The 21,116-nt window shown below is 45.1% G+C and overlaps 1 protein-coding gene across 7 annotated transcripts in view; it reads left to right on the top strand.

Annotated features, from left to right (window-relative positions):
- The window catches only part of ZBTB38 (zinc finger and BTB domain containing 38), a 46,931-nt gene that overhangs the window by 7,407 nt on the left and 18,408 nt on the right, over nucleotides 1-21,116 (top strand). Inside the window, exon 1 of one of the 7 annotated variants that reach the window (XM_040427788.1) lies at nucleotides 10,006-10,029. The exons of 4 other annotated variants lie outside the window; for them this stretch is intronic. The gene's annotated coding sequence lies outside the window, so the exon portion shown is untranslated. Of the gene's footprint in view, nucleotides 1-10,005; nucleotides 10,030-16,250; nucleotides 16,410-21,116 lie in introns of those variants that run through there. 2 more of the 7 variants (XM_040427784.1, XM_040427786.1) reach the window with 2 other exon arrangements.

The following is a 21,116-nucleotide window of genomic DNA, read 5'->3' as shown; positions in this document are numbered from 1 at the left end:
GGGGTTGTCCACAAAATTTTAAGTTCCTCCATACCCAGCCTTACATGTGCAGTGAGCTCGGGAGAGGACAGCAAGAGGACATAAGTGGTAGTCATGGCATGGATAGTGTTGGTAGTAGGACTCACGGTTGTGATCCTTACATGAGGTTGATGGGCACACCTTTTATTCTCCTATGGGCACACCTTGGGTGGGGTGCCCTTGGTATCAGTGGGTTAAGAAGTGCAAGGCAGGGCTCTCTTGGAATACCAGGCACTGCAACACTGCAGTACAAGGATGAGGCCAGTTTTAGATGTTAACAAGCCAACTAGTCAGATGGTATACACAGGCACTTGCAATAGTTGGCACAGTCTCTACAGGTTGCATAGACTGTTTTCCCAGGGCTGTGTATAGGGAAGAATAGGCAATATGGCAGTTCTCTTGGAGTCCCTTTCCAGTTAATCCGAGCAATCTTCCCAGTTCAGCCAATGGGTGCAGTTTCTCTCACTCTCTTTCTCTATATTCTCCAGTTTCATCAGCATTTCTACAATGCCCAACTGCGGTGTTTAGTCCTTTAACAGATGACCAATCTGTCTCTTTTGTATGGTAGGGAAGTCTGAAACTTCTAACCTCAACCAAATGAAGTGAGGTCCACAGCCAAGATACATGCATTACCTTCACTGACTTTTAATCCATGCACTGTCCCTTGAAATGGCCACTACACCTTCTGTTAGGTTCCAGTCTTCTCTCCCTCAGAGGCTTGCATGTGTAACAATTACTTTTTTTGGCTGCTCTTGGGTTACTGGGCTCGTGTATCCCTGTCTGCTGATTCTCCTTCCAACAGACCCATACTGTTTGTAGCCATAGTTCTTAGCTATAGGGGTGGGACCAGCACACACCCAGCAACTGTCTCCATGGAGCCATAAAATTAACTCCTTGTCCCCATACATAGCATTTGGGATACAAAGGGAATAATAGACAGATTAACCCTCTTCAGCAGTGAGCCACTGGGTTACTGCACATGTGAAGGGATCTGTACCTATCTACTCCCTGCCACCCTATTCCAGCTCTGTACCTCTCTTTACTGAACTTCGGGTCCCTGCATGTAAACTTCCTGCATCGATGGATCATATGCACCACTGCAGTCAATGACTGGCCTTAATGGTGACACGTCCCCATGTGGCATATGCTAGGTCATTTATTGGCTGCAAAAGTTTACATCACTCAGCAGGGAGCAGCTAAGTACAGATCTGCTTGGAGGGGGGAGGGGGTTAAATAAAATCCAGAACAATCCCTTTAAGAGCAAATTAACTGTTAGAGGAGCCTTCTTATGACCTTTTCTGAGTACGTCTGAGATTTCTCACTACATCCAAAATAGACAAAATAGAAGAGCTCTGCCCATGCGACAAACCCCCCTGTACTGTAGTGTCTAATTTACACAACCATGTAAGGTGAGAACCATGTATTTAGGATTTAGACCATTCATACGTGTTGAAGTAGGTAGCGTTCCCAAGAAGGTTTTGTTTCCTCTCATCTCATGGAATTTTTAGATACCATGTAGCCCTAGCCATATACAGTAACATTTTGCCAGATTCATGTCCCCACCGGCCGGGGGACATCAAGCACACACAGAGTTGGTGTACAATAGAGTCCGGGTTTCCCCTTCCTCAGTGTTTATTTATACATAAAGACACAAAGACAAAACCAATCGGATGTTTATGGTATAGGACACTGACCAATCAGATTATAGATAACAGGGCAATGATAGCCTCATGTCAGGATAGAGCAGGTTATGGTGGAATGTTTGGAGAGGGTCTGCCTAGCCTTAGCTCTTTGCAACCAAAACAAGTCTTGTAGCCCACCACCCCCATCCCACACCTTATATTGGAATGTCCTTAAGCAGTTTTGAAAAGTTTGTTTGAAGACAAGAGGGAGTCGGTTACATTAATAAGCCAAAAGCTCCATTCACATCTCACTAAATCCAGCAGTCTGTTCTGGCGGAGGAATCAACTACTGGAGTTATTTTATCCAGCATCCAACAATATTTTTCCGTCAGGAAGCCGGCATTTAGGCCATAGACTATTGTAGTGAATGGTAATCTGGCGGTGCCTGCATTGTCTGGCTATGCCAGATACGTTAACTCTGGTAGTCTACTCCTCTGCAGACTACTGGATTTACCAAACAGATATATGAATGAAGCCTTAGGTAGATGTTCTAGGAGGAGTCCTGAGACAGGTTCTTTGATTCCTGGTAGTCCCATAATAGTGTTAGCAGCCACTTACTGCTCCAGTAATGCCTTTCTATTGATGATTTTGCTTTCCCTCTGCTGTGCTATGCTCTAGAGTGTATATTTACCACCAGCGTGTGTGAAGCCCATACTTGCTAATAGCACTGGTAAAGGCTCACAAGTCCCTATAGAATTTGTCAATGAGCTCTAACAAGTTTGAAAAGCAAAGGATTATGGAAGAAATGTATCATTCCATTTCCACCAGAATTCTGGTGCTAAAAAGTAGAAAACTGTGGAGCATGCCATCTAGTCCCAAAATGTGTAACTTTTTGTGATTTTTTTGCTGCTCTTGCTGCTTTTCAAAAGTGGGTAAAAGTGGACATGGTTAGCTATATTAATTAGGCGTAAGTGATTTGTTAACTGCGACTTTTTAATTTCATGGAGTGGTTAAAATGATTTTTTTTTTTTGCTCAGAACAGATCTGGCAGGTTAAGTATAGAAAAACTATCAGATAGTTTCAGTCTTCAGTGTCCAGTAGTTTGACGTCCATCCTTTGGTGCCCCTTGTGTTGTCCTGTTATGATGATCAGTGACCAATCCATGTCTAATGGTTTAAAGCCCAATAGTTAGCGAGCACATTAATGTTGCGCCATGGTATCTGATGGGTTAGTGACTGGTGTTGTCTGTTCTACATTCATGAGGGAGGATAGAAAGCTTCAATAAAGTTAAAGGGGCTATCCTAGACTTTATTCTTTAACAGATCTCTTCAGAGTGGTTGATCCGCGCCGCTGGATTCTGATGCATCGCTCCACGGCCGCCTCTGCAGATTTAGTGTTTCTGCGAATCAAGATCCTGTAGTGGGGCGCCACGTGATCGGCTGCAGTAGTGACCTGTCATCCATGTGGCATGTGACATACCGCATTGCTGCAGAGGTTTACGGGACGCCTGTCAAAAGGCTGTTGATTCAGAGATTTAGAACTTGTGGAGGCAGCCGTGAGGTGATACAGCCAGAATCCAGTGGTGGGGACCGGGTAAGTAGGAACCCCACCATGGGTCCGCTACTCTGAAGAGGCCTGTTAAAAAAGGTTAGTCTTGGATAACGCCTTTAAAAAAAATACAGATATAGATGTAGTCCTCATCCATAAATGAACAGGAAGGGACAATGCTTCAAAATTATTCAAATATGAAACAAGGGTAAAAGGAAAAGTGGAATGTTTGACTACTGCAACCAATCACATTCCACCTGCCATTCTTAAGAGACCATAAGAAAAATTATAGGCTATGTACAGCTTCTGGGGAAATTTATTTATAATTGCATTTTCCTAATCTTGGGCTAAAATCATTTTTTCACTTGGTCTTTATTTAAAATATTGAGCCATTCTGTCACAAAGGGTTCACAGTTTTTCTAGCTATGTGAATCGTACTTGGTAATTTTCACTTTTACTTTCTGCCGGTCATCTAATAAACCTAATCTCTAAATTACTGAAAGGACATAAACAATTATTTAAGCCACATTCTTATCAGTAAGATAAGAAATGAGCAATAATGAGTGTTTATAAGGTCAGAGAAAAGGAGTCCATCAGGTAAGCTAGCTGCCTGACGGAACAGAGTGAAAATTCAGATCCTGCTACTAGGGAAACTCGTGGCTGCACAAAGACAGTGGTTCAAAATTTTTAATAAAGACCAATTAAAAAAATGATTTAGCCCAACATTAGTAAAATACAATCATATACAAATTGCCCCAAAAGGTGTACATAACCTTTAAAGGTCTGAGAACAGGATGAGTATGCGCTGCACCTCTTTATAAAGATGCATGGGAGCACTGGAAACAGACACTGTTCTCTGGGTTTTCATAAATAAAGTTAAAGGGGTTGTATCACCATAGCCAACCACTCTAAAAATGCAGCTGCCGGGGAGGGTCCTGCTCCTAGAACAGTGGTGGCGAACCTATGGCACGGGTGCCAGAGGCAGCACTCAGAGTCCTCTCTGCGGGCCCCCGCACCCTGGAAAAAGTCTGTGGTGTACCAATATGCCTTAGACTTTTCCTGCCATTCATCAGCGCAGGGCACACTATGAACTGCACACGCAGCGCACTGAATGTATGCAGGCTATTATAGCTAAATGATAAAGTACATGGAAGATATAGTATATTGGTATTCAGGTTAAATTGCCGTGTTGGCAGTTTGCGATAAATAAGTGGGTTTGGGGCTGCATTTTGGGCACTCGGTCTCTAAAAGGTTCGCCAACGTCCTAGAACACCCAGCAAACAGCTTATTTTCCAGTGAAGCCATGGCCAGCTAGGCATTTTCCTGCAGCCACTGTAGTACGAGTTACATGGTGGCCATTCAGATGACTCCATTCAGTTGCTCTCCAATGTGCATCAGAGAGGGGCGTCCAAAGCAGGGTACAGTACAAGACCTAGTGAAGGCAGCAGCATCCTGAACACACAGACCTCACATCCAGCATGTATTACTGAGCAGGAAACATGACATTAGAAAAGTCTGAGATTAGGGGTAGGTTGCAAACAGTATCAGGAAGTCTGAAAATAAATAACGGAATGAAGAATGGGACCTGAAACTTGGGACAGCAATTTTTTATTTTTTTTTCCCTCAAGTTATTTACTAATCTTAAGTAAAAATATTTTTTATATGTCAAAGATATCGATAGACAGGGGCAGACTGGCGATAGACCCTACAGGAAAATTTCCCAGTGGGCCGATGGCTAGGAGGCCGCCCAAGCCCCTCCTCATGGCAGCTAGCCGGGTATATAAAGATCTGATGGTCTAAGCATTAATTAATGTTAGGAGCATCCTGAACTCAACTGTATCACCGCTCTCAGGATGGTAATACAGTTGAATACTGTGGAGAAGGCAGCAGTATTTTGTGCTGCAATGTGGTATTTGCATCTGCTAAGGCGGTATTTTGTGATGCACTGTGCTATTTAGTTCTGCTGGGGCGGTGTTTTGTGACGCACTGTGGTATTTAGTTCTGCAGGGGCGGTAGTTTGTGCTGCACTACAGTATTGCAGGCCCCACCTACTTGTGTTGGCCATGTTTACTTGGGTTGGCCTGCTTCTGTTAATTTTTGCAACATGGGGCCACTTTTAGTTTTTTTTCAGAGACACTTTAAGTTCCTAGTCCGCCCATTGTTGATTGGCTTAAAGTTCTGTAATATACTGTATATTGTGCACCAATGCTGTCCCTGAGACTACATCTGGAAGGCAAGAAGTGCAGAGAGAATGCTGCTACCATCTTTCATTTCTACAAACAAGGAATATGGGACTCCAGAAACTTTATTTGGAGAACCCCTTTAAGAAGACAGCACTCTATTGTTCATACTTAACAATAAAAAGACCACAATGTTCCTTCCCAAAAAAACAAATAGTGAACATATATACAGTACACATATGGCGAGTTTACAGTTTTTTTTTTTTTAACAAGCCATAAAAACTGTCTGAAACTGGTATCTGACTCTTTGATAACTGTCACAAAAGAAAGCAGCCAGTGCTAAATAAAATAAATTATATCCACACAAGACGACTTGTTCCGAGAAGACAGGAAGTGGGTCAGTCATATTTTGCAAGGCTGAGGTCAGCAATCTGGGTAGAAGCCAAATTCACAGATTCACTTACTGCAGCCTGTCTTAGCTGATTGCAGGCCTTGTATCATCTGTGTGGTGCTGGCATATAGCAGCAGTTCACAATCAGATCAGTTCGAAGATACTCCTCAAAACACTGGAAATGACTGTAAGTGATATAAGAATTATTTGTAGCTTATATGACGCATTAAACTTTGTATTCTATCCTTGTATTACTTGTTTGCTTCCTTTGTCTCTAGTGGACATCTTTTCAGTGCCCACAAACCACAATAAACTGATTGCTTTCTTCCGTTAAAGGGGTTGTCCATTTAAAGGGGTATTTCGTTTATAACAAGTTATCCCCAAGCCACGTGATAGGGAATAATTATCAGATCATGAGAACGAGGGCCCTGTACCCTGTGGAGCCTCCCTGATATGGAAATGCATGCCACTGCTCAATTCATTTCTATGGGGGTGCTGGAGATAACCAAGGGCTTGCACTCAGCTATATCTGGCAGTCCTATTAAGTGGAATGGAAGTTCCATTCAGATGGGAAGTAGAGATGGCCTTGTGGCTCGCCCGGCGATCGTTTTGCGGCGAACTTTGCGTGTTCGCGATTTGCCGAACATGCGAACATATGGCGATGTCCAATGTATTCTTTTGCATTTCGCCAAACTTTGATCCATGACACATCCATCAGGTGGGACAGGACAGCAAATTGAGACGTTTCAGCACATGGACAGACCCCCACCCTATCACAGCTATCAAGCTAAGCAAGTTTCATGCAAAAAATATATATATATTTCCTCATTTCCCTGGTTCTCTTCTGGCCCTTTGTTTACATGCAATTAAAACAATCTCTGCCCCTTCCCCCTGCTCTGCTAAGGGAGTGAATACAAGAGCTGCCCTGAGTGCTGGGAGAATCAGCAGCATTTTGTATGTGTAGAACTACAAGTCCCAGCTGTATAATGACACTGCTAATACACACAGGATCTTCCCCCTACCTGCAATGCTCTGTAGAACTTCTCTTTCAGCTCCTGTGCCCAGCATTTGTCTCCTCACTGCCTGCAGCTACACAGTAAACACTTCAGCCCTGAGTCTGTGCAGCTGAAGGGGTTAAGAATCCTAGGAGAGAGCAGACAGTGAAGGGGGGCATGGCCAGCTCAGTGACGTCTCGTTTACAGGCTTGTAAACAAACTTTATCAAAGCAGGGAGAGACGCTGACATCACAGGTCATGTGACCCTCAGTCAAATCTGATAAAACAGGCACTGCAGATATAAAGTTGTTATATTTGCCTAGTTAGGAACATAGAAAGAACAAAAAAATAACTCGGACAACCCCTTTAAGGCCTGCGATATACCTGCTTCCACAAAATACTGATTAAGGGGATTGATATACCTGCTTCCACAAAATATTGAATGAGGCCTGCGAGATACCTGCTTCCACAAAATACTGATTAAGGGGTTTGACATACCTGTTTCCACCAAATATTGATTGAGGCCTACGATATACCTGCTTCTACCAAATATTGATCGAGGCAAGCGAGATACCTGCTTCCACAAAATACTGATTAAGGGGATTGATAACTGCTTCTACAAAAAACTGTTTGAGTTCTGCGATATACCCGCTTCCATAAAATACTGATTAAGGGGAATGATATACCTGCTTCCACAAAATATTGATTGAGGCCTGCGAGATACCTGCTTCCACAAAATACTGATTAAGGGGTTTGATTTACCTGCTTCCACAAAATATTGATTGAGGCCTGAGAGATACCTGCTTCCACAAAATACTGATTAAGGGGTTTGATATACCTGCTTCCACAAAATATTGATTGAGGCCTGCGAGATACCTGCTTCCACAAAATACTGATTAAGGGAATTGATATACCTGCTTCCACAAAATACTGATAGAGGTCTGTGATATACCTGCTTCCACAAAATACTGATTAAGGGGATTGATATACTTGTTTCCACCAAATATTGATTGAGGCCTGCGATATACCTGCTTCCGCAAAATACTAATTAAGGGGTTTGATATACCTGCTTCAACAAAATACTGATTGAGTTCTGCGATATACCTGCTTCCACAAAATACTGATTAAGGGGATTGATATACCTGCTTCCACAAAATATTGATTGAGGCCTGCGAGATATCTGCTTCCACAAAATACTAATTAAGGGGTTTGATATACCTGCTTCAACAAGATATTGATTGAGGCCTGCGATATACCTGCTTCCACAAAATACTGATTAAGGGGATTTATATACCTGTTTCCACCAAATATTGAGGTCTGCGAGATACCTGCTTCCACAAAATACTGATTAAGGGGATTGATATACCTGCTTCCACAAAATATTGATTGAGGCCTGCGAGATATCTGCTTCCACAAAATACTAATTAAGGGGTTTGATATACCTGCTTCAACAAGATATTGATTGAGGCCTGCGATATACCTGCTTCCACAAAATACTGATTAAGGGGATTTATATACCTGTTTCCACCAAATATTGAGGTCTGCGAGATACCTGCTTCCACAAAATACTGATTAAGGGGATTGATATACCTGCTTCCACAAAATACTGATTGAGGTCTGCGATATACCTGCTTCCACAAAATACTGATTAAAAGGATTGATACACCTGCTTCTACCAAATATTGATTGAGGCCTGTGAGTTATCCACTTCAACAAAATACTGATTAAGAGGTTTGATATACCTGCTTCCACAAAATATTGATTGAGGCCTGCGATATACCTGCTTCCACAAAATACTGATTAAGGGGATTGATATACCTGTTTCCACGAAATACTGATTAAGGGGATTGATATACCTGCTTCCACCAAATATTGATTGAGGCCTGCGAGATACATGCTTCCAAAAAATACCGATTAAGGGGTTTGATATACCTGCTTTGACAAAATATTGATTGAGGCCTGCGATATACCTGCTTCCACAAAATACTCATTAAGGGGATTGATATACCTGCTTCCACCAAATATTGATTGAGGCCTGCGAGATACATGCTTCCAAAAAATACAGATTAAGGGGTTTGATATACCTGCTTTGAAAAAATATTGATTGAGGCCTGCGATATACCTGCTTCCACAAAATACTGATTAAGGGGATTGATATACCTGCTTCCACCAAATATTGATTAAGGTCTGCGAGATACCTGCTTCCACAAAATATTGATTAAGGGTTTTGATATACCTGCTTTCACCAAATATTGATTGAGGCCTGCGATATACCTGCTTCCACAAAATACTGATTGAGGTCTGCGATATACCTGCTTCCACAAAATACTGATTAAGGGGATTGATATAACTGCTTCCACCAAATATTGATTGAGGCCTGCAAGATACCTGCTTCCACAAAATACTGATTAAGGGGTTTGATATACCTGTTTCCACCAAATATTTATTGAGGCCTGCGATATACCTGCTTCCACAAATACTGCTCTTCTCTAGGGACTTAGGCACAGGGTCATTTTGAATATGACAGGCAGAGGAAGAGGCAGGCCGTTCCGCAGGGGTGGTAGGGGTCAGGCAGGTGCACTAGGCCAGAGCCTAAGTGGGAAGTTAGAGAAGGCGCGTGCGATTACTTCAAAGGACGCACCAGAGTTCGTTGAGTGGCTCATTCAGCCTTCCGCTTTTGCACCCTCCTCATCCTCTGTATCTGCACCCTCCTCACTCTGCTGTGTGCACCTCCAAAGACACCACCACCACCATAGTGTCACGGCTTGGAGGTTGTTTGCCGTGACACTTTCGCCACGCATGCTGGTTGCCAGTGGGAACGTGTTGCTGTTTATGCATATGTGTGCGCTTTCCCTTTAAGGCTGTTTCCCTTCCCTTCTGGTGAGCACAGGGTTAAGGTGTGTGCTAGGTGGAGCTGGGTGTGCCCTTTTGGCTCTTATAGTCTTGGTGTTGAGAGCCTGGGGTCAGATTCACTTCAGCTTTTATTAGGGCTGGATGCCATGCTCATTTCTGGGCATTTCCAGCTGCCCTGTCCCTGAGGGCCACCTTGTGGGACATCGAGGTCCTTGCCTATGTCTACCCCTCCCCATTGTGGTTATGTGTGGTGCTGCACTTATGGGTTGATGTTTGTCTAGTTGTTTGTTCCATGTGGGGTTTGTCTATGGTGTGGATGATCCCGCATGGTTGCTAGACATGTCCTGTTTGTTGTACCTCCAGAAGGGGATCCCTGGAATTCCCCGGATGGGGAACTCCAAGACAGTAAGCTGTGGCTTCCGGTAAGTGATCTTGTCGTTCTGTTGTCTGTGGTCATCTGGCCATAAGACACTTACCTGCCTTTATGTTGTTGCTTGCTGTCTCCTCCTTGTTACTAGGCCTGTGGGCGACTCCGATTTATCCGTGTCGTGGATGAATCGTCTGTCTCTTATTTCTGATTTCAATATTGTAGGGCCCAGGTTCCGGTGCAGGAGCCCTCCTACCATCTGGGCTTGCTCATGCGGTTAGGAGGTCAGGGATAGGATGAGAATGGCAGTAGGAGGTGACCATCTCCCTTATCCTGGCTTCCAGGCCTAGGGGCTTTCCTTAATTTCAGACATTGTACGATGGAGGGTTTCCCCCACTCCCCACCGTGATACATAGCCCCTCCGCTCGAGTCAGAGGAATTATTTTCCCATCCATTCCCAGACCTTACCAATGCGCAGCCATTCTTGACATCGGATGAGGAAGAGGAGGTCACACGGGTGCCCACAAGAGAGGCAGAGGAGGGGAGTTCAGAGGGAGAGACGGAGCAGCAGAGAGGGAGGAGAATCAGGTAGAGCTCACAGGGCACCGGAGGCAAAAAGCAGACTGCAAATGTATCTGGAGCGAGCCATCCACCATGCACAGTCACTTCTGGTGCTCCCAGGACGCCAGTACATGGCTCCGCAGTGTGGGCTTTTTTTAACGTGTCGAATGCTGACAGTAGTGTTGCCATCTGCAGCCTGTGCTGTCAACACATAAGTCGCAGTAAGCCCAACACTCACCTAGGGACGATCGCCTTAAGATGGCACCTGGCCTGCCATCACCAAGCCCAGTGGCAGTAACGCCGTCAGAACCCACAAAGCCACACTCCCGGTGCTCCACGTCCTGCCTCTTCTCCTCTTTCCTCCCATTTGTCCTCCACTCCACCTTCCACCATCACGTTCATCTGTCAGAAGGCAGGCTTCCGTGGCCCAAATGTTAGAGCGTAAAAAGTTGATGACGTCGGATAACCCTCTTGCCCAACGGCTGACCACTGCCTTGTCGGAACTGCTAGCCCGCCAACTAATGCCATATAAACTGGTGGACTCTGAGACCTTTAGAAAATTTGTGGCCATTGGCACACCGCAATGGAAGGTCCCCGGAAGGAAATATTTCTCCCAGAAGGGCATCCCTGAACTATATGGCCACGTTCAGCGGCAAGTTAATTTATCTCTGGCACACAGTATCGGTGCCAAGATACATCTGACCACAGACACATGGTCTAGCAAACAGAGGCAGGTAAGGTACATAACTTTTACTGCCCACTGGGCGACCCTTCTGACGGCCGTCAAGCATGTAACCCGTAGCTCCCATGTGGATTTGGTGTTACCGCCACGGATTGCATGCAGGTCTGCCTCTTCTTCTCCATCCTCTGTCTCCCCCTCAGCTGACTCTTCCTTTTCCACTGCTACCGCCTCTTCCGCTGCGCCCCCCAGAACCTATTCGACGTGCCGTGTGAGACGGTGCCATGCTGTGCTGCTGTGCTTGGAAGCCAAGAGCCACACCGGTCCTGCACTGCTTTCAACTCTGTGGTCACAGGCTGATCAGTGGCTAGCCCCACTCAATTTGACAGTTGGTATAGTGGTGTGCGACAACGGTGCCAATCTGCTGAGCGCGCTGAAACAGGGCAAAATGACACACGTGCCGTCCATGGCACACGTCCTGAACTTAGTCGTGCAGCGATTCATTGTCAAATACGCCAGGGTCCAGGACGTCTTGCGGCAGGCTAGGAAAATCTCTGACCATTTTAGAAGATCTTACATGGCCATGGCTCGCCTTGCTGGCGTTCAGCGGCGACACCACCTGCCCGTCAGACGTCTGATTTGTGACAGCCCGACGCGCTGGAACACCACCTTGTATATGCTTGATAGGCTGCTCCAGCAGTAACATGCCGTTAACTACCTGTACGGACTCTGCAGCAGGACAGGTTCTGGAGCTTTCTTTTCACCGCACCAGTGGCTGCTCATGCGTGACGCATGCAGACTTCTGCAGCCATTTGATGAGATCACCAAACTGGTCAGTCGCAGCCAGGGCGCCATCAGTGACATCGTACCTTACTCCTTCTTTCTGGAGCGTGCATTGTGTTGTGTCATTGATCAAGCCGTCGAGGAGCAGGAGCTGGAAGATAAGGAAGTTACAATGCTGAATGAATTCCCAGGGGGGGCTACTCCATCTGAGACAAGTCAGGAGTCTGAAGAGGAGTCAGAGGAGGATGTGGCAGTGTTTGAAGAGGGACCCCGTATAGAAAGCATAAAGGGCAGGGACCAGTACTGGGTGGCAATGTAACACAAACACAAAATGGCGGACATGTTACCAGCATCACAGAGTGCTGGCAGAATGCAGCATTTCCAGGCCTAGCTGCGAGAAATGCTGCATTCTTCTGTTGCGGGCACTGGCAGAGGAATTTCCACCAACAGCGGGTACCAACAGGTGCGGGTACCAACCCTACCGTGCCTGCAATAAGAGGGCGGTTTGAAGATGTGTCGGTCACTTTGAATATGAGATCATTCTTTCAGCCATCCCAATCGACAGCCTATACTGGCATACAGTAAAATATGTATCTAGTGACCGCCTAATGTACCTCCCAGCCACATCATCACAAGTTGTTTTCTGTCAGGTGAATACCTAATTTTTGGGACCTGTACTCCAGTGGCCTACAGTAAAATTTGTATCCAGTGACCGCCTAATGTACCTCCAGCCACATCATCACAAGTTATTTTCTGTCAGATGAATGCCTAATTTATGGGCCTGTACTCCCGTGGCCTAAAACAATATTTTTCTAGGCTCCAGCAGGGCACATTTTTGAGAGTTTCCCTTTAAGACGCATAAAAATGGCCCCTGATTAAAATACATATTTTTTGTGGGAATTTTTGCTAATGATCCCCCTCTGGTATGTCACTGGCTGCAAATATGACCTGAAGCTTTTTCAGGTTCACCTGCCAATGGGGCCCGCCGTGAACGCGCGGTTCGCGAACATTTGATCGCGAACGCGCGTTTGCAAAACGTCCCGGCCGATGTTTGTCCATCACTAATGGGGAGCATAGATCCCCATTCATGTGATCGGCAGGGACCCCAGCTGATCACTTATCTAATGGGACATACCCTTTAAAGGAGCACTCCAGTTATATAGGATAAGGGATAACTATTAGAGTGGTGGGGGTCCGACTGCATGCACACTGCAGCACTGTACATTTCTATGGGACTGCAGAAGATAACAGAGTACAAGCACTATTTGTCAGTCCCATGGAGATGAATTGAACTTGGATTTGCATGCTCAACCTGCCACTCCACTTATTTCACAGGCCCTCCTAAAGAACAGGGCAGTGGCTCAGCTATTTCAGTCGGCCCCATAGAAATGAATGGGAGTGATGGCCCCGCTCCATTGTTGATGTAGGTGCGGCTCCCAGAGGTGGGACCTGCACTTATCAAACAATGGGGGCATATCCTAGCAATATGCCCCCATTGTCTGTGATGAGAATACCCCTTTTAAGGACCTTGCTATTTTCCATTTTTTCGTGTTTGTTTTTTACTCTCTTCTATTTTACCTCCCTGAAGCCAGAACTTTTTTTTATTTATTTTTCTATTCACATAGACATTTGAGGGCTCATGTTTTACAGGACAAGTAGTACTTTCTAATAGCACCATTCAATATTGCATAATGGGTAAAAAAAAAATCCAAATTTTTTGGTGAGGTGAAGCAACCAGACAAATGGCAAATTGGACATTTAGATGTTTTTCCTTTATACATTTATATTTTAGTAGTACAGGCATTTTTGGGATATGGCGATACCAATGATCTTTTTATTGTTTATTTTTAAGAAGGGGAAAGAGGTGATTTGAACTTTTAACACTTTTTTTTTATTTTTTTAAATACTTTCAAAAACTTTTTTTTTACACTTGGGGTACTTGAACGTGAAGCTGTCTGCTTGCTTGCATTACCACTGCAGTCCATGGGAGTTTCTTTATTTTCCACAGGCAGGGCTCCATAGTAACATCGCTGTGGTAAGCCTTGGAACCTTTAGCAGGCTCGGAGCTACCACAATGAACAAACGGCTCCCCCGATCTCTGTGCAGGAGAGACGTTTGGGCCCCGAAGTACAGCACTCCTGTGGAAATCCTCTCAGATGCCATGGTCACAATGGTACTCCAGCTGTTTTGAAACTACAACTTCCAGAATCATCCTTTCACTTCTATGGGAGTTACAAGAATAGCAGAGTTAGTGTGCTTGCTGGGAGTTGTAGTTTCACAGCAGCTGGAGTGCAGGAGGTTGCTGATCTCTGGACTACAGCATCTGTAGGGTCAAATGTCTGTGATTTTAGTTATCGGCGGTCTCAGACATTAGCTCAAGTTGTCTGCTATTCAAAACAACAGAAACAGCTTCTGAGGGGGCGCCATGTTTAAATAACGGAATTCGGCCGTACATGTACGGAGGAGATCCGGAAGGAGTTAAAGGAGATCTCCCATAAAGATTTATAATGAAATGTGAAAAACCTTTTTCACATTTTCTATACTGACAATGACTTGAAGTTACAGGCCCAAAGCCACAGGCTGCACTACTGAGAAAGTCTGTCAATTGCACCCTTCATATTTCTACTGGATAGAGTGCAGTAATGAAGACTTTACTGTGATGAGCCTACCCATATAGCTGCCAATGATCAGGCATCAACAGAAGTAGATCTTGCTGAATTTAGGGATTTGGATGCTTATCTAGATATTATTTTACATAGGGCAAACATTTCCAGTGTTACAAAAAATCAATGCTGTCCCCTGAACCGTGCAGCTAATAAGCTCTCTGATTGATGGGGGAGTTGATAACATGCCCAGAAGTCCATGTTATCCTTTTCTCTGGGGTCATGTAGAGTTATACCTGGACCAGAGGATGTGCACACATAGAAAGGGCAGGCTGCACTTCCCGTACCACAGACCTGATGACTGTCAATCGCTTCTATCAATCCGATTGTTAGCGACAACTATTACACCTATGGTAAATAATTATTGACCGCAGGCTCAAATGACTTACCGGTATGTTAGAAATTACTTTCCCTGGATGCCTGCTATGTTAATTGGCGGCCATTTGCAGTTGTTGTCTATGGTTGAAAATTCACCAATTCTGAAAATGTTTTCCCATGTATGGGACATACATCTGAGAAAAATCATGAACAGATTCATGGCTGAGACTGGCACTGGACCATCAATGTCATTCTTGTTCTAGCAAGGGCTGATCCTGCAAAGGTATCTGTGCTGGTCCCATATTGTGCCCGCATTACTGAGAAATGATGTTTTGATATATGCTAATGAGCCTCTAGGAGCAACGGGGGCGTTACCATTACACTTTTCTCTGCAGCTGACTTTGACAGGACAAGGCAGTGTAAACATGATCACCCCCGGCCCTGTCACTCAAAGTGCAGAGGGTGCGGCAGTTGCAGAGAGAGCAGCAATGCGGGCACATATGGACATGGCACCAACACAGGTGCCTTCAGCTGCCAAGCGCACATGTAACAGGTCACCCAGTGTCATAGGCACAAATCTGCTGACAGATGCCCTTCAAAAGTGACTGGACACTACAAATCATAGATTGTGGCATTAGTAATTGCTTATAATTTAAGGTGCAGCCCAGGAGCATAACTATAGCGGGTTCAGCCACACCCAAGCCATGGGCCATAGGACCAACATTACATGGCATCAGTTTTATAAATGGCGCAAGCTAGGGGCGGGGCTTGTTACACGTTGGGCCTTACGGCGCTGGGGTTTCAAGTCACTCCTTTGGCGCAGGCCTAGAGCTGGGATGCCTGTGTGTGGCCTCTAAATAATAATATCATGGTGGGGGGGTTCATCTGCAAGATGGCGGCGATGAAGCGGTTGTCAATAGCAACCATCTATCATTTTCAGAAGCTTTCTGTGACATAGAAGCAGTGACCCATTAGTCACTATGGGCAGCTGCTCTCCTTTTGCTGTGCATTTGTTTTGCTAAACATCCCTTAAAAGCCTTGTGGAACTACAAGTTGCAGCAACTCCATACTGCAAGTGAAATCTTCCTGCTGCACTGGCATCCCTCTGTACCCTCCCTCATATAATATCGTTACAAGCCGTCCTCGGGCTCCCATTCCTTTTCCCCACAGTCTGCATGTCACCGCCATTAGGTCATTGGGAAGCAAGGAGGAGCCCTTCGTTCTCGGCGCTGCTTCGCCACTAAGAGCTCGAGCGCCACCTGCTGGTAGAACAGCGCCCGGCCGCTCCGCACACTGCATGCAACTGACTGTAAACATCCGCGGCTGCACGGAGGTAAGGGCCCGGGTGGCCTGGTCCCGCAGTGCGTACGGGTGGTGCGGGGCACGGTCACTTCTTCTGGGGGCTTCTCTTCTGAGGATGCTTTGGCTCTGGTCAGTTGTGTGCTGCCAGCTGTGCAATGGCCTTCTGTATTAGGTGCATGACGTGTGTTGTTAACATGTTAGCAGCTTAGGAGCTGTCATATTTCGTGTGTGACCACATGCCATAGTGCTGCATGCCAGGTGGACAGGCCTGGCAGAGGGCACTGCAGCTGGTATTGCAGCTGTGGGGCTGTGCATGGCACTGCTGCAGGTTGAGGATTTGTATTGTGTGGCATTACATACATTGCACATTGGATATATCATGGAGAATGCATGCTGGGCAGATGTTATAATATAATGGGGGTTGTAGTTCTGCGTCAGCCAGGCCTTCCTTATTGTATGCAGTCAGGAAGTGTGGCATGAGCAGGCAGTGCCCATCTTTGGGCCTCTGCATTAACCGTTGCCAGTCTGCTGCCAGCATTCGCCGTCTTAACCTGTTCATCTTCGTACAGAAGTTTCTGATTTCTTCTCAGCTGCGGTTAGTGAAAGCCCTTCCTTTATAGGCAATGTCATGTGTGAATCTAGTTCAAGTGCACCGTCCCAGGATGTAGATAAGTTTAATAGAATTGTCCATCCACCTATAATTTTTGAGAGAACACAGCTATAACATAATAGATGAGTATTACGGTTCCTGCCCCCCACTGATCCTGTTCTGATGCTTCTCAGGTCCTTTACGCTGGGGATACACTGCGATCTTGGGTGCGACAGGTGTCGCAGAGCAGCCATAGAACTGAACGAGGTCGCAGTGCGACATGAAAGTTTACCGTGACCCTAGAATGACAAAAAAAATCCAGCAGGGTTTGATTTTTTTTTTTTTAGATTCTAAAAATTCAAACTTGTCAGTCACACTGCGAGCCTATTTAGTTCTATGGCTACAATGCAATCCTTGGTCCTGTTGTAGCCCCACCCTTACCGATCAGGCCTCGTTCACACTTCAGTGAATCACAGACGTGTGCTGTCCGTTTTCTCCACGGACAGCACACGTGGCCTTTGATTTTATTATGTTTGTTCACACACCGGTGGTTCAGTGGACATGTGCGCCGCTTTGGTCCGGGACGTGGATGAAACACTCCCATTGAAATCTGTGGGTCCATGAAAAACCACTGTCAGTGGTTTTTCACGGATGGTTGGTAGTACGTAGACGATCTGGCAATACATTTTCAGCTGAGCAGAGTCCATGGAATACACATGATGAACACACGGACCAAACACGAAACACGAGTGGATTTTCCACGGACATCATACACGGAAGTGTGAATGAGACCTCACACTCTTCCAGCTCCAACAAGGACATGTTAACAAGGACATGTGACTGCAGCAGCCATTCGCTGGCCACAGCAGTGAGGTGTCAACACGACTGAGGTCAACACGTTATCATTAGGCCTCATGCACGCGACCGTTGTTGGGTTCCGTGTCCGTTGTTCCGTTTCCCGTGATTTTCTGCGGACCCATTGACTTTCATTGACGGAAAATGCACCGTTTGTCGTCCGTCATCCGTGTTTCCAGCCCATTCAAGTCAATCGGTCTGTGAAAAAACACGGAGGCACACAAGATTGTCATCCGCGTCCGTGATCCGTGTCCGTTTTTTTCCTATCATTTTCAAGGCAAACTTGACTTAGATTTTTTTTTCACTTTTCTTGTCTGGTGATCCTCCAAAAATCAAGGAAGACACACGGAAACAAAAACGGAACAACGGAACCCCGTTTTGCGGACCGTGAAAAAATACTGTCGTGTGCATGAGGCCTTAGAGTAGTAGGAAGAACAGAGGCAGGCGGAGGACCCGGGAAGTGTCAGGACGAGAGCGGTGGGTTATTAGTACAGAGTGCGTTAGGGATGAGCGAAGTGAGCTTTGGATCCAAGTTCCGAAGTCGCTTTGCTCCAATATTAGTTTTAAAGAGTTTCTGTCACCAAATTTAACCCTATTAAGCTAGCTGACATTAGCGATGTGCTAATATCGGCTAAACCTAACTAGCCTAATCCTACTTTTATCTATGCCCCCGTTACGCCAGAAATCTAACTTTTATGCTAATTAGGGGGGGCGTTGTTCCTGCTCCTAGAGGCTCCGTTCTCCCACCTTTGTCGCCTCCCTCCAAAAGGCTCCTAGAGGCTAATTAGCATATTATAAAAGTTAGATTTCTGGCATAACGGGGGCATAGATAAAAGTAGGATTAGGCTAGTTAGGTTTAGCTGACATTAGCACATCGCTAATGTCAGCCAGTTTAATAGGGTTAATTCTGGTGACAGAATCATTAAAATGTATGGTCTCCGGCGAGGCGAATAAAGTTTTATCAAAGTCTCGTGAGACTTCAGATAATAACTTCGGGATTTAATTCTTGAACTTGAAAACCATTTTAAAACCTGGTTCCGAAGTTGGCTTCATTACCGAGGTACCAATCGGTACCTAAGCTGACTGCGGCTACCTGTTTTAAAATGGTTTTCAAGTTCAATAATCAAATCCCAAAGTTATTATCTGAAGTCTCACGAGACTTTGCTGATAATTCACTTCGCCTCGCCGGAGTGCATACATTTAATGCTGCACGGAGACGGATCTCCGTACTGCATTAAAACGAATTTTGGAGTGAAGCGACTTCAGATCTTGGATCCAAAACTCAACTTCGCTCATCCATAGTCCTCACACACAAATTTGGTTCTGGCCTTTTTTTTTACCAGTAATGCACAGGTGTTTTTTGCCACCTGCAGTTTTTTGTGGTGTTTCCTCTGCTATTTTTTGCACACAGTAAGGGCTCATTCAGACGGCCGTATGCTGTCCGCAAAAATGCGGATCCGTTTTTTTGCGGATTAGATGCTGTCCCATTCACTTCTATGAGGCCCTTTTCTTCCATTGCACGGCTCAGCAAAAAAATGAAACATGTCCTATACCTGTCTGTGAAAATCAGGACATGGCCCTATTGAAGTCTATGGATCAGCAAAAAAAAAAAAACTAATGCAACCTGCTGAACAGCATACGGCCATCTGAATGTTATGGCAGAAAAAAGTTGCAAATTATGATGCAAATTTTATCATATGCGTCAGTAAATCATAGTTCAAATCTATGCGAGCCCATAGCTAGTGTAGGTTTGAATATCTGGTGTACGGACTGAATGGAGATGTCCCAAATTTATTAAGAGGCCTGTGCCAACATACTTTAAACTAGGACTGGCGTTTGTATATCTGCCTCATCGTGTTTGCCCACTAACGTTTTCTCCCCCTATAGAGGTGGTTTTGGAAAAACTCTGAAAAAACATCGAGAGCTCCAGCATGCTGTGTTTTTGAAAAGAAGCAAGAAAGAAAAAAAACACCAAAAATGCTTTTGTCCTGCGTTTCATATTTCCCATAGACCTTCAGCTAAGTTCTGGAGCTGGCATTTCTACGCACAAAAAAAACCTAAAAAATGCCACTAAAAACCTACATGTGAAAGCAGCTTAAGGCATCTTGCACACGACCGTATGTATTTTGAGGTCCGCAAAAAATACAGATGACGTCCGTGTGCATTCCCATTCCGTATTTTGCGGAACGGAACAGCTGGCCCCTAATAGAACACTACTATCCTTGTCCGTAATACGGATAATAATAGGACATGTTCTATTTTTTTGCGGCAAGAAAATACGGAAACGGAATGCACACAGAGTACCTTCCGTTTTTTGCGGACCCATTGAAATGAATGCTTCCACATACGGTCTGCAAAAAAAACGGAACGGACACGGAAAGAAAATAAGTTCGTGTGCAAGAGGCCTAAGGCCTAGTTCACACTTCAGTGATTTGGTCAGTTATTTCGATCAGTGATTGTGAGCCAAAACCAGAAGCGGAGCCTTCATAAAGATAAGGTATAAGGGAAAAATTTGCACCTGTTCTGTGTTTTTGACCCGAACCTAATTTTGGCCGACAGTCACTGACTGAATCACTGAAGTGTGAACTAGGCCTAACTGAATTCTCTGGGGAAAATTATCTCTGTTGCTTGCAGCAGCCAATCAGAGACAATGCCTAATTTTCCTAGCAATTTTGATTGGGTGCTGTGAAGGCAATAAGGCCCCTTTTTTCTCCGAGACAGATTAAGGGTATGTTCTATTGATGAGGGAATCGGTCCATACTGCTGTGTACGAATCGGACCCGTTCATCACAGTAATTAACCTGTTGTAGAAGGACTGAACCTCTGCCGCCGTGAAACTGCATTGTTAACTATGCAATCAAAATAAATGCCTGCTGGTCTCGCGAAAAAATCGTAATCTCGTGCATGCACCATTACTGTGGGTAGAGCGAATATACCCACTAAGGAATCCGGATTCGTTATTGATTGTGGCACCCGCCACAATCCTGGGTTCGGGTTTGTTATTGGGTATATTCATGCACAGTAGCGCATGCGCAAGATTAAGATTTTCTCACAAGACCAGGTGCGTTTTTATTTTGATTGCATAGTGAACAATACAATTTAACGACGGTAGATGGACAGACCCTCTACAAAAGATTAATTACTGCGACGAACGAATTGGATTCGTACATAGTGGTATGAACCCATTCGCTTATCATTAGTAGGTTCGCATGTGGTGTAAGTGTTGTGGATTTGCTTCTGTTGATTTTGTTTGCTCTGTACAGTAGCACTGAAGTCGGTAACCTTTTAAGAAATTTTATTCACACGTTATTCACATAAAATGACTTGCTGCGTGCCGCAGCCTGTTAGTTTATGCTGTCGGTTTTACCTACAGCTTTCAACAGTTGCAAAAG

Source organism: Bufo bufo, chromosome 4 (assembly GCF_905171765.1).
Source record: "Bufo bufo chromosome 4, aBufBuf1.1, whole genome shotgun sequence".
Lineage (NCBI taxonomy): Eukaryota > Metazoa > Chordata > Amphibia > Anura > Bufonidae > Bufo > Bufo bufo.
Note: the sequence above shows the minus strand (reverse complement) of the source record. Positions and strands in the feature narration are given on the sequence as shown.